The 18842-nt window shown below is 45.3% G+C and overlaps 1 protein-coding gene across 3 annotated transcripts in view; it reads right to left on the bottom strand.

Moving 5' to 3' along the window:
• PTK2B (protein tyrosine kinase 2 beta) overlaps positions 1-3476 on the bottom strand; it is a 139158-nt gene extending 135682 nt beyond the window's left edge. Inside the window, exon 1 of one of the 3 annotated variants that reach the window (XM_027549977.1) lies at positions 3078-3476. The gene's annotated coding sequence lies outside the window, so the exon portion shown is untranslated. The remainder of the gene's footprint in view (positions 1-3077) is intronic. The other 2 variants (XM_027549973.1, XM_027549979.1) reach the window with 2 other exon arrangements.
• Positions 3477-18842: the final 15366 nt, after the last annotated feature.

Raw genomic sequence — 18842 nt, 5'->3', positions numbered from 1 at the left:
AAGAGCTGGTTATCTCTTCCCCTGAAGCAGGGCATCTAGGCAGCAGGTCAAAGACAAAGTTGAAAAATGAGCCAGGCTCTCCCTCTCAGAAGCTAACCCACTCTCTCCCTCGGAGCGAAATCCCCACCACATATTTCCCCTGGGACCTCTGTGTGCTCAATCACTCAGTAGTGTTTGGCTCCACATGACCCCATGGACTGTTGCTCACTAGGCTCTGTCCGTGGGATTTCCCAGGCAAGAATACTGGAGTGGGTTGCCATTTCCTATTCCAGGGCAACTTCCTGATCCAGGGATCGAACCCACATCTCCTGCATTGGCAGACAGATTCTTTACCACTGTGCCACCTGGGAAGACTTTGGTACCTCTGCTGCTGCTGCTGCTGCTGCTGCTAAGTCGCTTTAGTCGTGTCCGACCCTGTGCAACCCCATAGACGGCAGCCCACCAGGCTCCCCCGTCCCTGGGATTCTCCAGGCAAGAGTACTGGAGTGGGTTGCCATTGCCTTCTCCATGCTACCTCTGAGCACTCAATAAATAAAAACAGAAATAAATGAGCCCCAAGTCCTTTGAGGATGCTACTTTGGTCACCCCCGGATAAGTGTTACAAAGATTAATATCTACCACTTTTTCTTCAGCATTCCCTGGGTAATTTACATACATACCAGGGATTCAGCCTATAACCTGGACAAACAGGTACTCTCATCCTCATTTCTGAGAAGAGGTTCTGGGGCTGTGAGGAGCTAAGTGGTTTATGGGGGTCTCACAGCAGGCAGGTGGCCAAGCTGGCATTTGACCAGGTCCACTCAGCTCCAAAGACTAAGGAATTGTTTTTGTTTGGTTTTGTTTTTAAGAGACAACATGGTCAATTAGTGGACAAGCCCCAAAGTGGAATCTAGGAGGACTGGCTACAAGATGATATGTCCTGAGACTGTTCCCTTGGTGCCTGCACACTACCCACCCCTCACTTCCAAGCACAATAGCATCCTCGGCTTTCTCTCAGACCAGTGGTCCCTAGCCTCTGGGATCTAATGCCTGGGGATCCAAGGTGGGACTGATGTAAAAGTCATAGAAATAAAATGCACAACAAATGCGCTTGAATCATCCTGAAACCATACCTCCCCCCTTCCCAGTCTGTGGAAAGATTGTCTTCCATGAAATGATTACCTGGTACGCAAAAGATTGGGGACCACTGTACTGGAAGACAGGTGCCAGATAAAATACCAGACGTCCTGTTACACCTGAATTTCAGATCAACAGTGAATAATGTTTTAGTACAAGTATGTCCCAAAGAGTGCATGGGACATACTCGAACTTGACAAATACACCGTTGCTTATCTGAGATTCAAATCCAAGTGTTCCGTATTTTCATTTGCTAAATCTGGAAGCCCCGCCCTTGAGTCAAGTCAGAGGCTGCTGGCTCTAGGGCCTGAGTGACAGGAGTTGCCATGGCAGCCCGAGCAGACCCTCCTGGAGCTTCTCTCCCCACCTCTGCAGCGTCACTTCGCCCCTGCACTCTCCACGCACTGAACACCCCGAGCTCCTTTCAGTTTTCTGGGTGCGTCATGCTGTTTCTGGCCTCCAGTCTCAGCACTTGCTGTGCCCTGTGCTGTTTATCCCCCTCTTTCCCTCCCGGACTAATTCTACTGATCCTTCATGTCTCCGCTTAGAGCCACTTTCACCAGGAAGCCTTCCTGGATACCCTGACCAGTTAGTTCCTCCCACAGTCCCCAGAACTGGGCGGTCAGCACCTGCTGCTTTCGTCCCCACAGCACTGCTGGTGGGTGGGGGCGTTGGGGGGGTGCGGATGGTGCACACCGTGGTCCCCGACGCCCAGTGCTAACACCTGGCCTGGGGTAGGAAGTCAGCCAGTGTGTACAGAATGAAGGAATGAGAGCCCAGTGTCCTGCCAGAGCTTGTCTCTTGGTGTGTCTACTTCCCTCCCTCCGTCCATCTTCACCCACTTTTTCATCTCTGCCTCCTCTCACCCGCCCCCAGAGGAGTTGTGAAATCTGGGGTTAGGTCCACAACTGCATTCCTTGCCCTCGAGGGAGGGGCCTCCTCCTGCCCCTTCCCTCATCTTTGGCACCAACTGCCCCTGAGGGCTCATGTCCAGCTACAGGTCGGGGGAAGCTCTTCTCTGCTCTGGCTTCTGAGTGCCCCTGGTGAGTGTCCCCTGCGTCCCAAATTCAGTTCCTTCCTCTCCTGACCCTTGGAGGAGTCTAACTGGATTGAGCACCAAGTTTGGGGTGCAGGGAGTAGAGAGTGTCAGATGGCTGAGGGTTAGGGCAGTTGGTGGGGTTCTTGCTGGGCTCAGAACAGCACCCATATGCTGCCTGTTTGCCCACGCACCGCCTGCCAGGAGGAGAAGGCGGCAGGGAGCTTAACTCTTTAGAGGTATTCCCAAGTAGTTTCACAGAGACCCAGGGCGGCAGCGGGTGTTAACTTTAGTCCCCCAGGGCACACAGGTACTCTCTCTCTCTCTCTCTCTCTCTCTCTCTCACATACACACACACACACACACACACACACACACACACACACACACACACGAGTCCTGCCTCTACGCCCTTGCAGAGCCCTGCTCGCTTCCAGTCGGGGGTGCAACATACAGAAGATGCCTCGTGGGGTGGTCAGGTGGGGGAACAAGAATCCAATGCGGGGAGCCGCGGGGTGTTCATGGGCCCGTGACCGGGGTGGGCGCGCTGTCTTCAGGGGCAGGGGCGGGGGGTGGGGGTGCAGCGCGGGGCGCAGGCAAAGGCTCTAAGGCAGGAGTGGAAGGTGGATTCTGAAAGCTCTCTGATCTGACCTTTGCAGGCAGGCGGCCCTTCTGAGTCCTCTCATCATAACCCCGGCCTTCCCTGTCTGAACCCGATAAGAGAACTAAGAGGGGAAAGAAAACACCCTTGAGTTTCAAATTAACTCCCCAAATAGACTCCTTCTCCCTCTGGCCGAGGGCTAGCCGGCCCAGAGGCTCCCACATCTGGGTCCGCGGTCCGGGAGTCGCCCCCCACCCCTCCTTCGTCCAGCCTCCAACTTCTGGCCAGGCGCTCGGCGCCGATCGATCGCGGGAGGGGACTCACTCGGGGCGAAGCGCCGGCTCCAGTGGCGGCGGCTGCGGCTTCTCCTCTGCTCGGCCAGGTGCGGCGGGGGCTAGGCAGGTAAGGGGCGCTTCCGAAGGGGCTCGCGGCGGCTCGGGAGGCCTCCGCTGAGTAAGAGCGCTGACAGGTTTGTGTTTTCCCCTTCTCCTCCTCCGGCTTAACCACACCCCTGCCGCTCTCCTCCCCACTTCCTTAAAGGGTGGGGTGTGTTGTCTGCGGTGTGGAGCGTGTGTGGCTCCAGCCTCTTACCATAAACTCTGAAATAGACGCCGCTGCCAATTCCCGGAGCTGCACGTGCCCACCTGGGAAGGGGCCGTCTCTGCCACCCCCAACCCCACGTGGGGTCTCCTGATAGTCTTTGTCACCACCGCTTCCACCTCGTGAGCAGTTGAGCACCCCCAATTCCACCCCTCCTCGCTCTCCCTTCCTCTCCACTGGGAAGCTTTCCTCTTAGCTCCCAGGTCTGTTACAGAGCTAGAGACTGTTAGCAGCCTGCCACTCCCAGCATCGGTGTCCCTCCGGGTCTCTTCAAGTCCTAAAGTGCTGCTTTGGGAGGGTGGAGTGGGGGCACCAGAGATCAGGTGACTATCACCAGGGGCTTTGGCAGAACTGGTCCAGGCGTCTTAATGCCATGGACCAGGTTCCTGCACTGCAACAGCCAGGACCAGAAGCACAATAATAGATGCTGGGCAGCCTTTCCTCGTCCCCTCTCCACATCAGTCCACTTGGTTTGTTGACCAAGAGTCTGGTTTGCCTCTTCACTTAGGCCAGGAGGGCAGCAAGAGTCGAGGCAGTGACTCAAGGACACTTAGTAACCCCTTTCTCTGTCACTAGAAAGATTGTAGATTTTTTCTTGAGTAGGAGCAGGTGAACAGGACTTAGCATAAAGTCAAAAAGCTGGTGTGTCACTCAGCATTCCTCACCTTCTCGAAGTTCCTCTCCAGAGCCCCACCCCAAACTTCTTCATTCTGTATCCTGAGAAGAACTGGAATCTCCCACACTGTTAAAGGATGCTCTTCACAAAGGCGTCTCTGAGCATGGTGCCCCCTGGTGTTGTGCAGCTGCCTGTGACAGCCCAGTGTACACTACAACCAGCCCCAGTCTTCCTCCCCCCAAGCACTTCCAAACTCAGAGAACAAGCCACCCCAGGAGAAAAGCCAGCATTTGGTTAGTATGTCTAAATGCCAATCACTGTGCCAAGGAACACTCAGTTTACATTTTATCTATGTTAACATTTCCTTTCATTCTTCCCATTTTCTGAAAAGAAAACAGATTTAGATTAAAACGTCCAAGGCTGCAAAATCAGAAAGTCAAAGTTTCCTGTAAGTGTGATCAGTGGACTGTCTGTAGCTCTTAAAATGCAGATACCTGGATGTGACTCTGGGGCTACTGAAAATCAGAATCTCTGAGCCTGGGACCCACCCACTCATGCAGGGTAACTTACAACCCATCTGTTGGAACTCACAGCCTTGTTAATCGCATACACTGATCAGCTGTGTTCTCAGCACCAAGTATTGCCGGGGTCCACAAAGCAGTGAGAAGACACACAAGTAGGTATCCAGGGATACCTTGGCTAGGGCTTGGGCGACAAAGTGAGTCAGATAGGGTAAACTGGAGTTAGTAGGGGACTTATGGGGGACGATGAGGCACTAACTGACCACTCTATGAGGAACTTGTCAGAGGGCATCAGAAAGCGGGTGACCTGATTGTCTTCCTGGCATGGGAATGAGGTGATGAAGGTCCAGTGGTGTGAAGGCAAGGGAACCTGTGCGAACTGTGGAGAGTTTGGTGCCAGGTCTTGACAGTGGGTACTCAAGAGCAAAGCTACTCCAGACTGGTTTAATAAAAGCTGAATTTGTGTATGCTGCCTCTGTGTGGCCAAATCCATGAACTACATCTTCATTGACTTGTAATTCAGAGGAAGAAGTTTTCAGATATTTAGATTGTTTAAGTCTTTAGCAAATTTTTTTGAAGCTCCAAAATCTAGCTCCTGGAATTGTAGCATCACAGGTTTTATTTGTGAAATAGGCCTTGAGGAATTCCCTGCAATGTATAACTCCATCTTCAGGTCTTCTTATACTCTGTCCAATGTGTGTGTGCTCAATCGTGTCTGACTCTTCGCAACCCCATGGACTGAAGCCCACCAGGCTCCTCTGATCATGGAATTTCCCAGGCAAGAATACTGGAATGGGTTGCCATTTCCTCCTCCAGGGGATCTTCTAGACCTAGGGATAGTACCCGTGTCCGTTGCGCTCCTGCATTGGCAGGTGGATTCCCCTTTGACTCTCCTTTATTGCCCCATAGTCATTCAGTCCCTACGTTCTTGGAATCCTTCTAAGCATGTTTCCTACTCGTCATTTTCATTCTAGTCCTATTGCCCCTACTATGGGTCACGGTCTGTTTGTTTTATGCCTAGACTTTAGAAAAGGATTCTTTTGATCTTCCCACACTGCTATCTGGACTTCAGTAAAGTGGTCTGATCAGGTGATGAGCTTCCAGTTGGCATCTGAAACCACAGGAATAGGTGCGATGGTCTGGGACAGCAGTGAGAGGGAGCAGAGATCTTAAGGTCTGGCTCTTGCCAGGAGCAAACTTAGTGAAGAGGCAACAGTTGGGTCAGGGAGGGAGTTAATGAATGAAATACAAGTGTGAACATAGAGGCAGCATGTTGGCTGAAAGGAAAATTGAAGAGATGGGGTGCTGAGGCACTTGTGGGTTGAAACATGGCTATGTAATCATTTGCTTAAGATGCAGGTTTAAATGCACATGGAAGGATCCAGTCGAGAAGGAAGACGTGAACTTGAGCAGGTGGGATCCTTCTCTCTGAGCTCATATCTCCTAATCTAGAAGATTAAGGACTACCTTCACTGCCTATTTCACAAGGTTCTGTGATGCTTAAGTTAACAACTACAAAAATGCTATAAAATACTGTAATTATTATTTTTAGAGTGATAGGAATTAAATAGGATGGGATTAGTGGGGAGATTTACATATGTATCTGTTATATGTATACAGTTTATTGAGTGTTCACTATGACGAGCACTTTTACCCATCATCTAAGTAATCTTCACAACAGTTCAGATTGATTATAATACTCCTATTTTGCAGAAAGGTAAAGGAGGCTTGGAGAAGGTAAATAAAAAATTTGTCCACCACCCAGGTGGTAAAGAGAGAAGCTGAAGCCATTTGCTGGGCCATGATGGTAGTGATTGGAGTCTCTCCATTATGGACAATGGAGTTAAATCGCATAATATAAATTTACTATTACAATTCATTTCATTTTAAAAGGACAGCATGGTCATAAGTGTCCTGAACAAAAAAACAAAGAAAAAACTCATGGGCACATGCACTAAACAATTAAGTTGTTCATGACCCAAAGCCATCTGCCTCTAATTTAACCAGGTACCACTAAGTGTACTAAATGGGCCATGGTTGAAGCCAAAATGAAGGACTCAAAACCATACCCTTGACTTCTAAAGAACCCTTTATTCCATCCACAAAAGCACTCCTGCTTGTCCTCCTCTCTTCACTTATAGTAGTATCCCTGATTTTTAGTTGGCCAGAGGCTGCCCAAAATAAAGACTGCCTTTCCCAGTCTGCCTTGCAAGTGTGACTGGGTGATTATGTTCTGGGTGATGGCTGGTGAGTAGACATACGTATGCAGCATCAGGACCAAGTCCTTTCTTCAATGGGTATGCCCTCCACTAGTCCGTTTTCCACTTCCACCTGATGATGGACCCTGAAGCAATCTTCTTGGCCTGTGTGTTTGAGAATAGCTAAGCAACATGAGAGACGAAGCCTGGGTCCCTGTTGAATGCCATCAAGCCAGCGTGCTGGCCCCAGACTTGGCCTGGACCTGGGTAAACTTTTTACATGAGAGAGAAAGAAACACTTCAGTTGTTCAGGTTACTACTGCCTTGAGGCTTTTCTGTTGAAAACCAAAGCCAAAACTGCATCTTTTAGCCCATTTCAATATACCATCATTTAGTTCATTTTTTAAGTATACAAATTAAGGCAGAACCTCAACATCCCCATATATAAAATGGAAATAATTGACAGAGTTGTGAGAAGACTAGAAATAATACATGGAAGTTTTCTTGCTAGTGCTATGGTTCATAGTGGACAATAATGGGAGGTATTATAACCTGTTGTAAGTTTAAAAAATGTGTTCCTGAAATAAAAATGATGGTTACTTTGAAATATTCCATATCCTGCTTCCAAAAGTGTAAGGAAAAGAGAAACAAAAACAGCAAAATTTAGAACTGACATAAGATGAATGATGGGTATGTGGGGGTTAATTATACTATTCTCTCTAACACTGTGTTTGAAAATATTCATAGTAAGAAAGTTAAAATAAATAAAATCTTTCCAGAGAGCGGGGGAAAAAAGAATTCTGGGACATAATCCAAAGTATCTCCTTTGGAAAAATAAAATGATATTAAATGAACTGAGAAATTAATTTGGGTACCCAAGTGGAAGGGCAGATGGATAAGGCAGAAGACTGTTTTTGTTTTCAGCAGTTTCCACAGCCTGGGGCACTGCTGCCAGCCCTTCTATAGCCCCTCAAGGTGGAGGCAGGCCAGTGGGCTCTGGGATGCTCCTGGAGGGTGCCTGCATGGAAGGGGAGCCCGCCTTGCCCACTCGGGGTCAGCTCTGTGTCCTGTGACTTTGACTTTGGTTTTCAATCCTTAGCCCTACCTGTGACTGAACTCACCAGGTCCCCCCACCTCCAGCCTATGGAAAAGCTCTGAAGTAACAAATGACTGTGTGAATCTTGTTTTGCCATTGCTGATGCCAGAGATTCTAACACACATGGCTATCAGCTCCCAGCCCACACTATGCTAGAAGCATCAACTAGGAAGAAGTGCAGGTTGCTATAGGCAGGCTCTAATAAACAAAGAAAGAAAGAAAGCCCAGCCGATGCAAGAACCTGCAAATCACAGGGATCTGTGGCCACTGAAGGGGCAGAGAAAAAGAATCCTGCACACTTCATTAACTTCTGAGGGCACCCCATTATTACCCAGCCTAGCCCAGTGATTATTGTCTATTTTGGTAAGTCATGAAGAAAAGTTTAAATGATATTCTGCATCCTCTATTTTAGAGAGAGAAAAGCACATGATGTAATTTAAAAAAATTTCTGTTGAAAATGTTTGCCATAAAATAATTGAGCGCTTAAAGATAAATTTTAGGAACATGGAACATCGGTTTAGATTTCATTTTGTCAAGTTGTCAAGTTGCAGTCTGTACCAGAGTATTTTTACCAACCTCGCTCCTTCACAAGGAGTAGCAGTAATGTGTAGCCTTCACTGGGGACCTCCAAGTGTTATTGTTAGTTGCTTAGTTGTGTCTGACTCCTTGAGACCCCATGGACTATGGCCTGCCAGGCTCCTCTGTCCATGGGATTCTCCAGGCAAGAATACTGGAATGAATATCCATTCTCTTCTCCAGGGGATCTTCCAGACCCAGGGATCAAACCCAGGTCTCCTGCACTGGAGGCAGATTCTTTACTGCCTGAGCCACCAGGGGGACCTCCAAACAATGGGTCAAAACCCCAAATGCTGACGGAGGCAGGGAGTGAGAGGGAAGCTGGCTAGATGGGGAACCTGGCAAACAGGAACAAATGTTCCTCCTACAGGGAGCAGCTGCTATTCAGCTCAAGTCTCCTGCCATGTAGAAGAGGGAGCTTAATGTGGCAATTGTAGACAGATCTTTCCTTCTTTAAGAGCAAAGGCAGACTGGTTATTCGAAAAGGAAATTAAGAAAATATTTTCATTTACAATAGTATCAAAAAGGATAAAATGAAGGCGAAAGACTTGTACACTGAGAATTGTAAAACACTGCTGTAAGAAATCATCAGTTCAGTTCAGTTCAGTCTCTCAGTCGTGTCTGACTCTTTGTGACCCCATGGACTGCAGCATGCCAGGCTTCCCTGTCCATCACCAACTCCTGGAGATTCCTCAAACTCATGTCCATAGAGTCAGTGATGCCATCTAACCATCTCATCCTCTGTCGTCCCCTTCTCCTGCCTTCAATCTTTCCCAGCTTCACGGTCTTTTCCAATGAGTCTGCTCTTCTCATCAGGTGGCCAAAGTATTGGAGTTTCAGCTTCAACGTCAGTCCTTCCAATGAATATTCAGGACTGATTTCCTTTAGGATGGACTGGTTGGATCTCCTTGCAGTCCAAGGGACTCCCAAGAGTCTTCTCCAACACCACAGTTCAAAAGCATCAATTCTTTGACACTCAGCTTTCTTTATGGTCCAACTCTCACACCCATACATGACTACTAGAAAAACCATAGCTTTGATTAGATGGACCTTTGTTGGCAAAGTAATGTCTCTGCTTTTTAATATGCTGTCTAGGTCAGTCATAGCTTTTCTTCCAAGGAGAAAGTGTCTTTTAATTTCATGGCTACAGTCACCATCTGTCTGTCACTGTTTCCATTGTTTCCCCATCTGTTTGCCATTAAGTGATGGGACCAGGTGCCATGATCTTCATTTTTGAATGTTGAGTTTTAGGCCAGCTTTTTCACTCTCCTCTTTCACTTTCATCAAGAGGCTCTTTAGTTCCTCTTCGCTTTCTACCATAAGGGTGGTGTCATCTGCATATCTGAGGTTATTGATATTTCTCCTGGCAATCTTGATTCCAGCTTGTGCTTCATCCAGCCCAGCATTTTGCATGATGTATTCTGCATATAAGTTAAATAAACAGGGTGACAATATACAGCTTTGACGTACTCCTTTCCCAATTTGGAAGTAATCATAGTACACAAGTAAATGGAAAGATATCCTGCATTCATAGATTGGAAGACAATATTGTTAAGATGGCAATACTACTCCCAAGCTATTTACAGATTTAATGCAATCCCTATGAAAATCTAACACCATTTAATACAGAAACAGATTTAAAAAAAACCATCCTAAAATTAATATGGAATCTGAACAGACCCCAACACTCAAAATAATCTTTAAAAACCAAAACAGAGTTGGAGGTCTCATACTTCCAGATTTATAAACTCGTTACAAAGCTGCGGTAATCAAAACAGTATGGTACCAGCATAAAGACAGGCATATGCTACTGCTACTGCTAAGTCACTTCAGTCGTGTCCGGCTCTGCGTGATCCCATAGACGGCAGCCCACCAGGCTCCCCCGTCCCTGGGATTCTCCAGGCAAGAACACTGGAGTGGGTTGCCATTTCCTTCTCCAGTGCATGAAAGTGAAAAGTCAAAGTAAAGTTGCTCAGTCGTGTCCGACCCTCAGCGATCCCATGGACTGCAGTCTTCCAGGCTCCTCCATCCACAGGATTCTCCAGGCAGGAGTACTGGAGTGGGGTGCTATTGAGAGTTAAGAAATGAACCCTTGCATATACGGTCAAATGGTCTTCAACAAGGGTGCCAAGACCATTCAATGGGGAAAGGACAGTCTCGTCAACAAATGGTGGTGTGAAAAATGGATATCCACATACAAAAGAGTGAAGTTGGACCCTTCCTTTACTTCATGTACAAAAAATTAATTCAAAATACAATGAAGACTTACATATAAGATTTAAAACTATAAAGTTATTAGAAGAAAACATAGGGGAAACTTTCATGACATTGGGAATGATTTCTTGGATATGACATCAAAAGCACAGGCAACAAAAATAAAAAGAGATAAATTTGACTGCATCAGACTAAAAAAAATTCTGTGAAGCAAAATGAAAATGGATGGTAACAAAATGATATAATGGGAGAAGATATTTTTCAAGTGATCTAGTAAGGGGATAATACTCAGAATATATAAAGAACTCATACAACTCAACAACAAAAACATCGAATAACCTGATTTTAAAAGGGGCAAAAGACTTAATAGACATTTCCCTAAAGATGATATCCAGGTGGCCAACAAACATGGGAAAAGATGTTCAACATCACTAATCAATAGGGAAATGCAGATCAAAAACACAGGCAGATATTACCTCACATCCATTAGGATGCCTACCACTAAAAAAGAAAGAAAGAAAGAAAGAAAATAATAAATGTTGGCCAGGAGGTAGAGAAATTTGGAATCCTTGGGCACTGTTGTTGGGAATGTTAAGATGGTGAATCTGTCGTAGACAACAGTATGTCAGTTCCTTAAAAAAGTAAAAATCAATCCAGGGATTCCACTTCTGGGCATATACTCTAAAGAATTGAAGACAGGGTCCCAAAGAGATATTTGTACACTCATGTTCACAGCAGCATCATTCACAATAGCCATAAGGTGGGAGCAACCCAAATGCCCATCAATAGATGAATGGGTTAGCAAAAATGTGGTACATATATACAGTGGAATATTATTCAGCTTAAAAAAAGGAGGGAAACTTTAAGATATGCTACCAGATGAATGAACTTTGAGAACATTATGCTTAGTGAGATAAGCCAGTCACAAAAAGACAACTATTATTTGATTCCCCATATCTGCGGTACCTAGCCTAGTCAAATTGTTAGAGACCTAAAGTAGACTGGCGGTGCCAGGGGGAGGGGAAAGGAGGAAGAGACTATTTGTTTAAAGGGTTCAGAGTTTCAGTTTTACAAGATGAGAAGTTCTGGGCATTGTGTTGCACAATAATGGGAATATACTTCATACTGCTGAACTGTACTTAAAAATGCCCGCTGCTGCTGCTAAGTCGCTTCAGTCGTGTCCGACTCTGTGCGATCCCAGAGACGGCAGCCCACCAGGCTCCCCCGTCCCTGGGATGGCCAATTTTATGCTTATTTTAGCACAATTAATTTTTTTTAAACAATGGGAAAGCAAAGTTTAAAAAATTTTTAATGGAAAATCTCCCAATTTGCATATGATGGCAACTGTTTTGAGCCTCTAGTTGCCTATTTCGTGGTGATTTCCCCCTCTTTGGTAATAAATAGCCAAGCCCCAGATGTATCTCAGTGATGATCTCTGCAGCACTTGATGCAGGTAAAACCTAATTGATTCAGGCCAGTCATAGTAGGCTCATCTCCCTGGCTGGTGATGGATTTAGAGGTGGGCATGTGACCCAGTTCTGACCCATAAGGTGTGAGGGAAGGTCTTCTGGAGGTTTGTAGGAAAGGTTTCTTGGCTCTGAAAAGGAGACATACTAAGGAGAAATGGTCCTTTCCATTACTGGACATTGGTTTATATCAGGATAAGATGCCTGGGGCAGTGCAGTAATTTTCCAACCCAAAGGCAGCCATGGGCAGACCAGAAAAATGGAAAGAATCTGGGGGTCTCAGTGTGACTGGGTTGGACGTAGCCTTCTTGCCTCTAGACTTTCTGTTACGTGAGATCATACATGCTCTTACTGTTGGGTTGCAATTTACAAGTGGCAGCTTAGAAGATCGTAAGTGAAACAGAGGGGGAATATGGATCCAATAAAAGAAGTCTGCAACTGAATCTGATCCAGAGGGCAGTGATTTACTACCTTAGGTGTTTCTCTTTTGTTTTTGTTGTTTTGTCATTAAGCCATGTCTGACATTTTGCCACCCCATGGCCTGTAGCCCTCCAGGCTCCTCTGTTGATGGGATTTTCCAGGCAAGAATACTGGAGTGGGTTGCCATTTCATGTTTCCCTGCTACTGCTGCTAAGTCACTTCAGTGGTGTCTGACTCTGTGTGACCCCATAGATGGCAGCCCACCAGGTTCCCCCGTCCCTGGATTCTCCAGGCAAGAACACTGGAGTGGGGTGCCATTTCCTTCTTCAATGCATCAAAGTGAAAAGTGAAAGTGAAGTCGCTTAGTCGTGTCCAACCCTCAGCGACCCGATGGACTGCAGCCTTCCAGGCTCCTCCATCCATGGGGTTTTACAGGCAAGAGTACTGGAGTGGGGTGCCATTGCCTTCTCCCATGTTCCCCTGCTGCTGCTGCTGCTAAGTCGAGTCAGTCGTGTCCAACTCTGTGCGACCCCGCAGACGACAGCCCAACAGGCTCCTCTGTCCCTGGGATTCTCCAGGCAAGAGTACTGGAGTGGGGTGCCATTGCCTTCTCTGCATGTTTCCCTAGTCACTTGCATTAAGGACTATTTTCTTAGGACAGTTCTCCCTGCATTAGTCAAGCAAACTCAGAGCCCCACCGCCCCCACCCCCAGCTCCTTTTCTTCATGGTGTAGGCCTGAGAGAAGGCCCAAGCCACCAGTGTGTCCACTATCAGGTGTGAGACTACAGTGATTTCCTCAAAGATGTCCTTGGTAATGTTGCTGAACAAGTTCAAGTATGTCGGCATCTCTGGTTGCTTGTTTCTAAAAATGGTTCATGCTACTTCCAGCTCTGTAATTGTCAAATATAGAAGTCATCTTCCTTATCCCTATAATATTCTCCAATAGTAAATCTGCTTTGTCTGGTATTAATAGGGCCACTCCTAGGACTCCCTGGCAGTCCGGTGGTTAAGACTTCACCTTCCAGTGCAGGGGGTACGGGTTCAATCCCTGGTTGAGGAGCTAACATCCCACATGCCTCTTGGCCAAAAAACCAAAACCAAAACCAAACACAAAACAGAAGCAATATTGTTACAAATTCGATAAAAACTTTAAAAATGGTCCACATTCCAAAAAAAAAAAAAAATCTTAAAAATATAGGGCCACTCCAGCTTTCTTTGATTCATGTTTGTGTGGTATAACTTTTCTTATTCTTTTACTTTTAGCTTATTTGTAGGTTTACATGTGAAGTGGTTTTCTTATATAGTTGAGTCTTGCCTTTTTATCTAACCTAACAATCTCTGCTTTTTATTTGCAGTAGTCACTTTCTAATCAACTGCTTTTAAAAAGGGAGAGAAAAAGCCACTCTTCTTTCTGCACCTAGGAATATATATTTTTTTCTCCTAACACAACATTTAAGAAAGAGAAGTCATTCCCGACATACATTTGTGTGATATTGCCATATATAAAATAGATAGCTGGTGGGAATTTGTTGTATGACACAGGGAACCCTAACCCAGTGTTCTGTGACAACCTAGAGGAAGGAGGTGGGAGAGAGGTTTAAGAGGGAGAGGACATATGTTTACCTATGTCTGATTCCTGTTGAAGTATGGCAGAAACCATCACAATATTGTAAAGTAACTATCCTCCAGTTAAAAATAAAATTAAAGTAAATAGAAAAATGTATATGATGATAGCAGGGGGTTGGAAATGTGGCATTGCCTGGCAAAAATGCCTGGGGATGGAATGGAATGGGGCAAGTTATAGCAGTGAGAACTGCCAGTCAAGTTTTGCAATAGTTTAACTGGTATACAGAGGATCTGAACTTCAGGGCCTCTGAGGAAGGTCCTTTCTACTGGAAGAAGAAACAGGAGCTGCTGACACATGAATTATGATCACCAAGACTTCTCTTTCCTGGTTTCTATGTCTTAGTCACCCTCTTTCCTGAAATTATGCAAAGAATTAAAAAAAGTTCAGAATGTTGGAGCTAGTAAGAATTTGCAGCAATTAGTCAAATCTTTCCTTAACAGTTGAGGAAAAGAAAGTAAGAAAAGTGAAACATTATTCCCCATGTCATGGTCCTGGCTAATGGTGGAGCTTGGAATAGGACCAAATCCTTTCCAGATTTCCAGAAAGACAGGAGGACCTTACTGGTTTAATGTTAACCTTTGTATTCTACTTAAAGGAAAAATAAAAATCCATTTGTTAATATATAGTCTTTACCCTTGTTTGATTTGTGGCTCTACCTAGAGAGTTGAGAAAAAACCAACAACAAAACAAACAAGGAACATCATAAGAACAGAAGGAAACAAATATATAGCAAAACAGATTCAAAGAGCAACTGGGACACAAAAATAAAATAGTGAAAGGAAACAAGACTAGAAGATAAGACTTTCCAGCAAGGTGCCTGGCATGTGATTTCCCCAGTGGCTCAGTGGTAAAGAATCCACCTGCCAAGCAGGAGACATGGGTTTGATCCTGGGTGGGTAAGATCCCCTGGAGGAGAAAATGGCAACCTCCTCCAGTATTCTTGCCTGGGAGTTCCTATGGACAGAGGAGCCCACTGGGCTACAGTACATGGGGTTGCAAAGAGTCTGACATGACTTAGCAACTAAACAACATCCTATCATGTGGGGTTATGAGCCCCATCTTGTGGCCCTTTTGGATATTGCTTAAAGTTCATTTTTAAACCAGTCAACATAACTGGAGCAGCATTCCTCGGCTTCCCTGGTGGCTCAGATGGTAAAGAATCCACCTGCAACATGGAGGAGGCCTGGGTTCAATGCCTGGGTTGGGGTTCAATGCCTGGGTTGGGAAGAACCTCTGGAAAGGGACTGGCTACCCACTCCAGTGTTTTTGCCTGGAGAATTCCATGGCCAGAGGAGCCATTAGTTCACAAAGACTTGGACACAACTGAGCAACTAACTCTTTATACTTTCAAACTCAACTGGAGTACCGGAAAAAAAATCACCTGGGTATGAAAATGCAGATTCCTAGGCCTTTTCCTCCAAAGAGGAAAATAGATCAAAGAGTCTGGGCTCAAGAATCTGTGCTCCTAGAAAGCTCCCCAGGTGATTATAGGGGAAACAAACTGGCATTGAGCAAGAAACACTTGTCAACAACAAACTGACACTTGCCATCTCCCTCTACAAGGATTAAATCATGTGCTGCTGCAGATGCTGACTTTCAACACCTCTGAAAGGAGTACAGGGTAGAGAGCAGAAATGAGACTCTGTACTCTGGGAAAAACTAGCAGGGTAGATCTTCAAATAGTTAGGTATTTTCAGGAGCTGATTTTATGAGCCCAATTCTTGTATCTCCTCATATTTAGAAAAGCATTAACATTCTTCACGGTGACAACTGCTCCTCATGACTAGCAGACCCCTTTGGCAAAATGTATGTGCTTGATTTCATGTACTTCCCCCTCACCAAAATCACATATATACTGTCCTTCTTCCCTACCTCTTCGGAGCAACTTCTCAGCACTATCTAAAATGCTAACTCCCCAGCTATAGTCCTCTTTTTTTTTTTTTTTAAACTCAGAATATAGTCTTCATTTTGCCCCCAATGAAATTTAACTCACAACTCTCACATTGTGTATTTTTTTGTCAGCATACTGCAGATGGCAATAGGAATTAGTGGCATCCATCCCCTAGGCATTGTGGCTACAGGTCTATTCTGAGTACAAGTTTGGAAGGAAATTGTCTAGCACTATAAAGGTCTGAAATTTAGCCTGCTTGCAAGCTAACAAATTATCAATGAAAAAAAAATGGTTCCTGCCTTATCAGTCAACAAAAGATGCTGCAGCCATCAAGCCATCATAGTAATGCTGCCCCAACCTAGTGGTCAACTACTGCGGCCACCCATCAATGATATGCCCTGAAGAAACTCAGCAGGAGAAAGCACAGGGCACTGGCCTCAGACAGCTGAGGTGCATACCAAAGGAATGATTTCAGTGAGTCCAGACTGTTGTATTTTCCCGTACACAGAAAAAGTGCTAAATTCCTTGAGATATCTACCTTTCCTTAACAGCAATCTTTTGAAGTTTTGACTACTTGGTCTTTGTTGCAAAAACTATATATGGCTCCTCCCTTACCTCTTTGGAGCAGTTTCTCAGAGCTGTCTGAGATGCTGTGTCCCTGGCTGAAGTCCTCAGTTTTGTTCACCAAATAAAACATGATCCTCAACTTTTAAGTTTTTTTTTTCAGTTGACACTTTAGTATGCAAATTTCAGGACTGCTGGTAGATGAGACTCTTGGTTCAGAGACAAAGGACAGTTTATTACTAACAGCAATTTCAGTAGTCAGATTATAGTCACTTGAGCCAGTTTCCTGACTTAATTCCCAAAAGGTATTGTAGAGTGGGCCAAAGGATGGAGCTTAGAGAACCTGAATCTTTTTTTTTTTTTAATTGGAGGATAATTACAATATTGTGGTGGTTTTTGCCATACATTGATATGAATCAGCCATGGGTTGCACATGTGTTCCCCCATCCTGAATCCCTCTCCCATCTCATTTCCTGCCCCATCCCTCTGGTTTTCCCAGAGTTCTGGCTTTGAGTGCCCTGCTTCATGCATCAAACTTGCACTGGTCATTTATTTTACATATGGTAATATACATGTTTCAATGCTATTCTTTCATATCATCCCACCCTTGCCTTCTCCCACATAGTCCAAGTCTGTTCTTTACACCTGTGTCTCTTTTGTTGACTTACATATAGGATTGTTGTTACTATCTTTCTAAATTCCATATATATGTTAATAAACTGTATTGGTGTTTCTCTTTCTGACTTACTTCACTCTATGTAACAGGCTCCAGTTTCATCCACCTCATTAGAACTGACTCAAATATGTTCTTTTTATAACTGAGTAATATTCCATTGTGTATATGTACCACAACTTTTTTAACCATTCATCTGCCAATGGACACCTCGGTTGCTTCCATGTCCTAGCTATTGTAAACAGCACTGAAATGAACATTGGGGTACATGTGTCTCTTTCAATTCTGGTTTCCTTGGTGTGTATGCCCAGCAGTGGGATTGCTGTGTCGTATGGCAGTTTTATTTCCAGTTTTTAAAGGAATCTCCACACTGTTCTCCATAGTGGCTGTACCAGTTTGCATTCTCATCAACAGTGTAAGACGGTTCCTTTTTCTTCACACCCTCTCCAGCATTTATTGTTTGTAGAGTTTTTGATGGCAGCCATTCTGACCAGTGTGACATGATACCTCATTGTATCATCATTTTGATTTGCATTTCTCTAAAAATGAGTGATGTTGGACATCTTTTCATGTGTTTATTAGCCATCTGTATGTCTTCTTTGGAGAAATGTCTGTTTAGTTCTTTGGCCCACTTGGGTTGAGAATCCAAAACTTTTACAATGCAGAAAGACTGCCTGCCTGAAGGGAGACATTGTCTGTCTCTTCCCAGGCTCTTCATCATAGAAACATCCTTGAAACGACAGTTCAAAATGGCAGTGTCTCTGGATAATATACAGAAACACCATAGGGGTGGAGAACTGTCTTCCAGCAGAAACCATTAATGAAAGGAATCCTACATCTGAATGCTATAAAATGATTCTGAGGCAAGTTGAGTGACTCAGACCTGTTGTACCTGGCAGGAAAATTCAGCCTGGACTGTAGTTTCCATAGCTAACTTTGCAGACGTCTTTGATCTCTGTTTCACTCAGGAGGAAATAGATTTTGTTAAAGATTGTGACTTGTCCGCCTATCCAAACAAGACAAGAATTGGGTCTTCTCAGAGGTCTTCCACTGCCCCCCTGCTCTCACTTGTTTCTTGCTTACCCCAGCAGGCAGGAACTAAACAGGCCAAAATAAGTAAACAACTAATTCAAGGGCGGGCATAGATCTTTCAAAGGGGCACTGCAAACTCAAGCGGTGAAAACGCTAACGACGTTGCAAGATCACACTCCACTAGGAACCACAAAGTAAGGAGCTCTGGCTTCTCCCACCTCGAGGGCCTGAGATTTCCGGGAACTAAGGAAGTAGTGGCAACCCACTCCAGTACTCTTGCCTGGAAAATCCCATGGACGGAAGACCCTCGTAGGCTACAGTCCATGGGGGTCACAAAGAGTCGGACACGACTGAACGACGACACATGTGACTACATCACAAGGAAGTGGCTCATTTTCCATTTGAAATCGGAAGTAGGTTTCAATGCTACGGAAGCCCTACAGCACGGATGGGTAGTTTCTTCTTGGCTAAACTTGTAGGGCACGCCTAGAAACCGCGCGGACCGCAGAGCAGATGGGCTCCGCCCTACGCTTCCGGGATTTCCCGAGCTGACCGGAACTGGGGCGGAGCCGCTTAAGCACACCCAGAGCAATT

The sequence above is a fragment of the Bos indicus x Bos taurus genome, chromosome 8 (assembly GCF_003369695.1).
Source record: "Bos indicus x Bos taurus breed Angus x Brahman F1 hybrid chromosome 8, Bos_hybrid_MaternalHap_v2.0, whole genome shotgun sequence".
NCBI lineage: Eukaryota > Metazoa > Chordata > Mammalia > Artiodactyla > Bovidae > Bos > Bos indicus x Bos taurus.
Note: the sequence above shows the minus strand (reverse complement) of the source record. Positions and strands in the feature narration are given on the sequence as shown.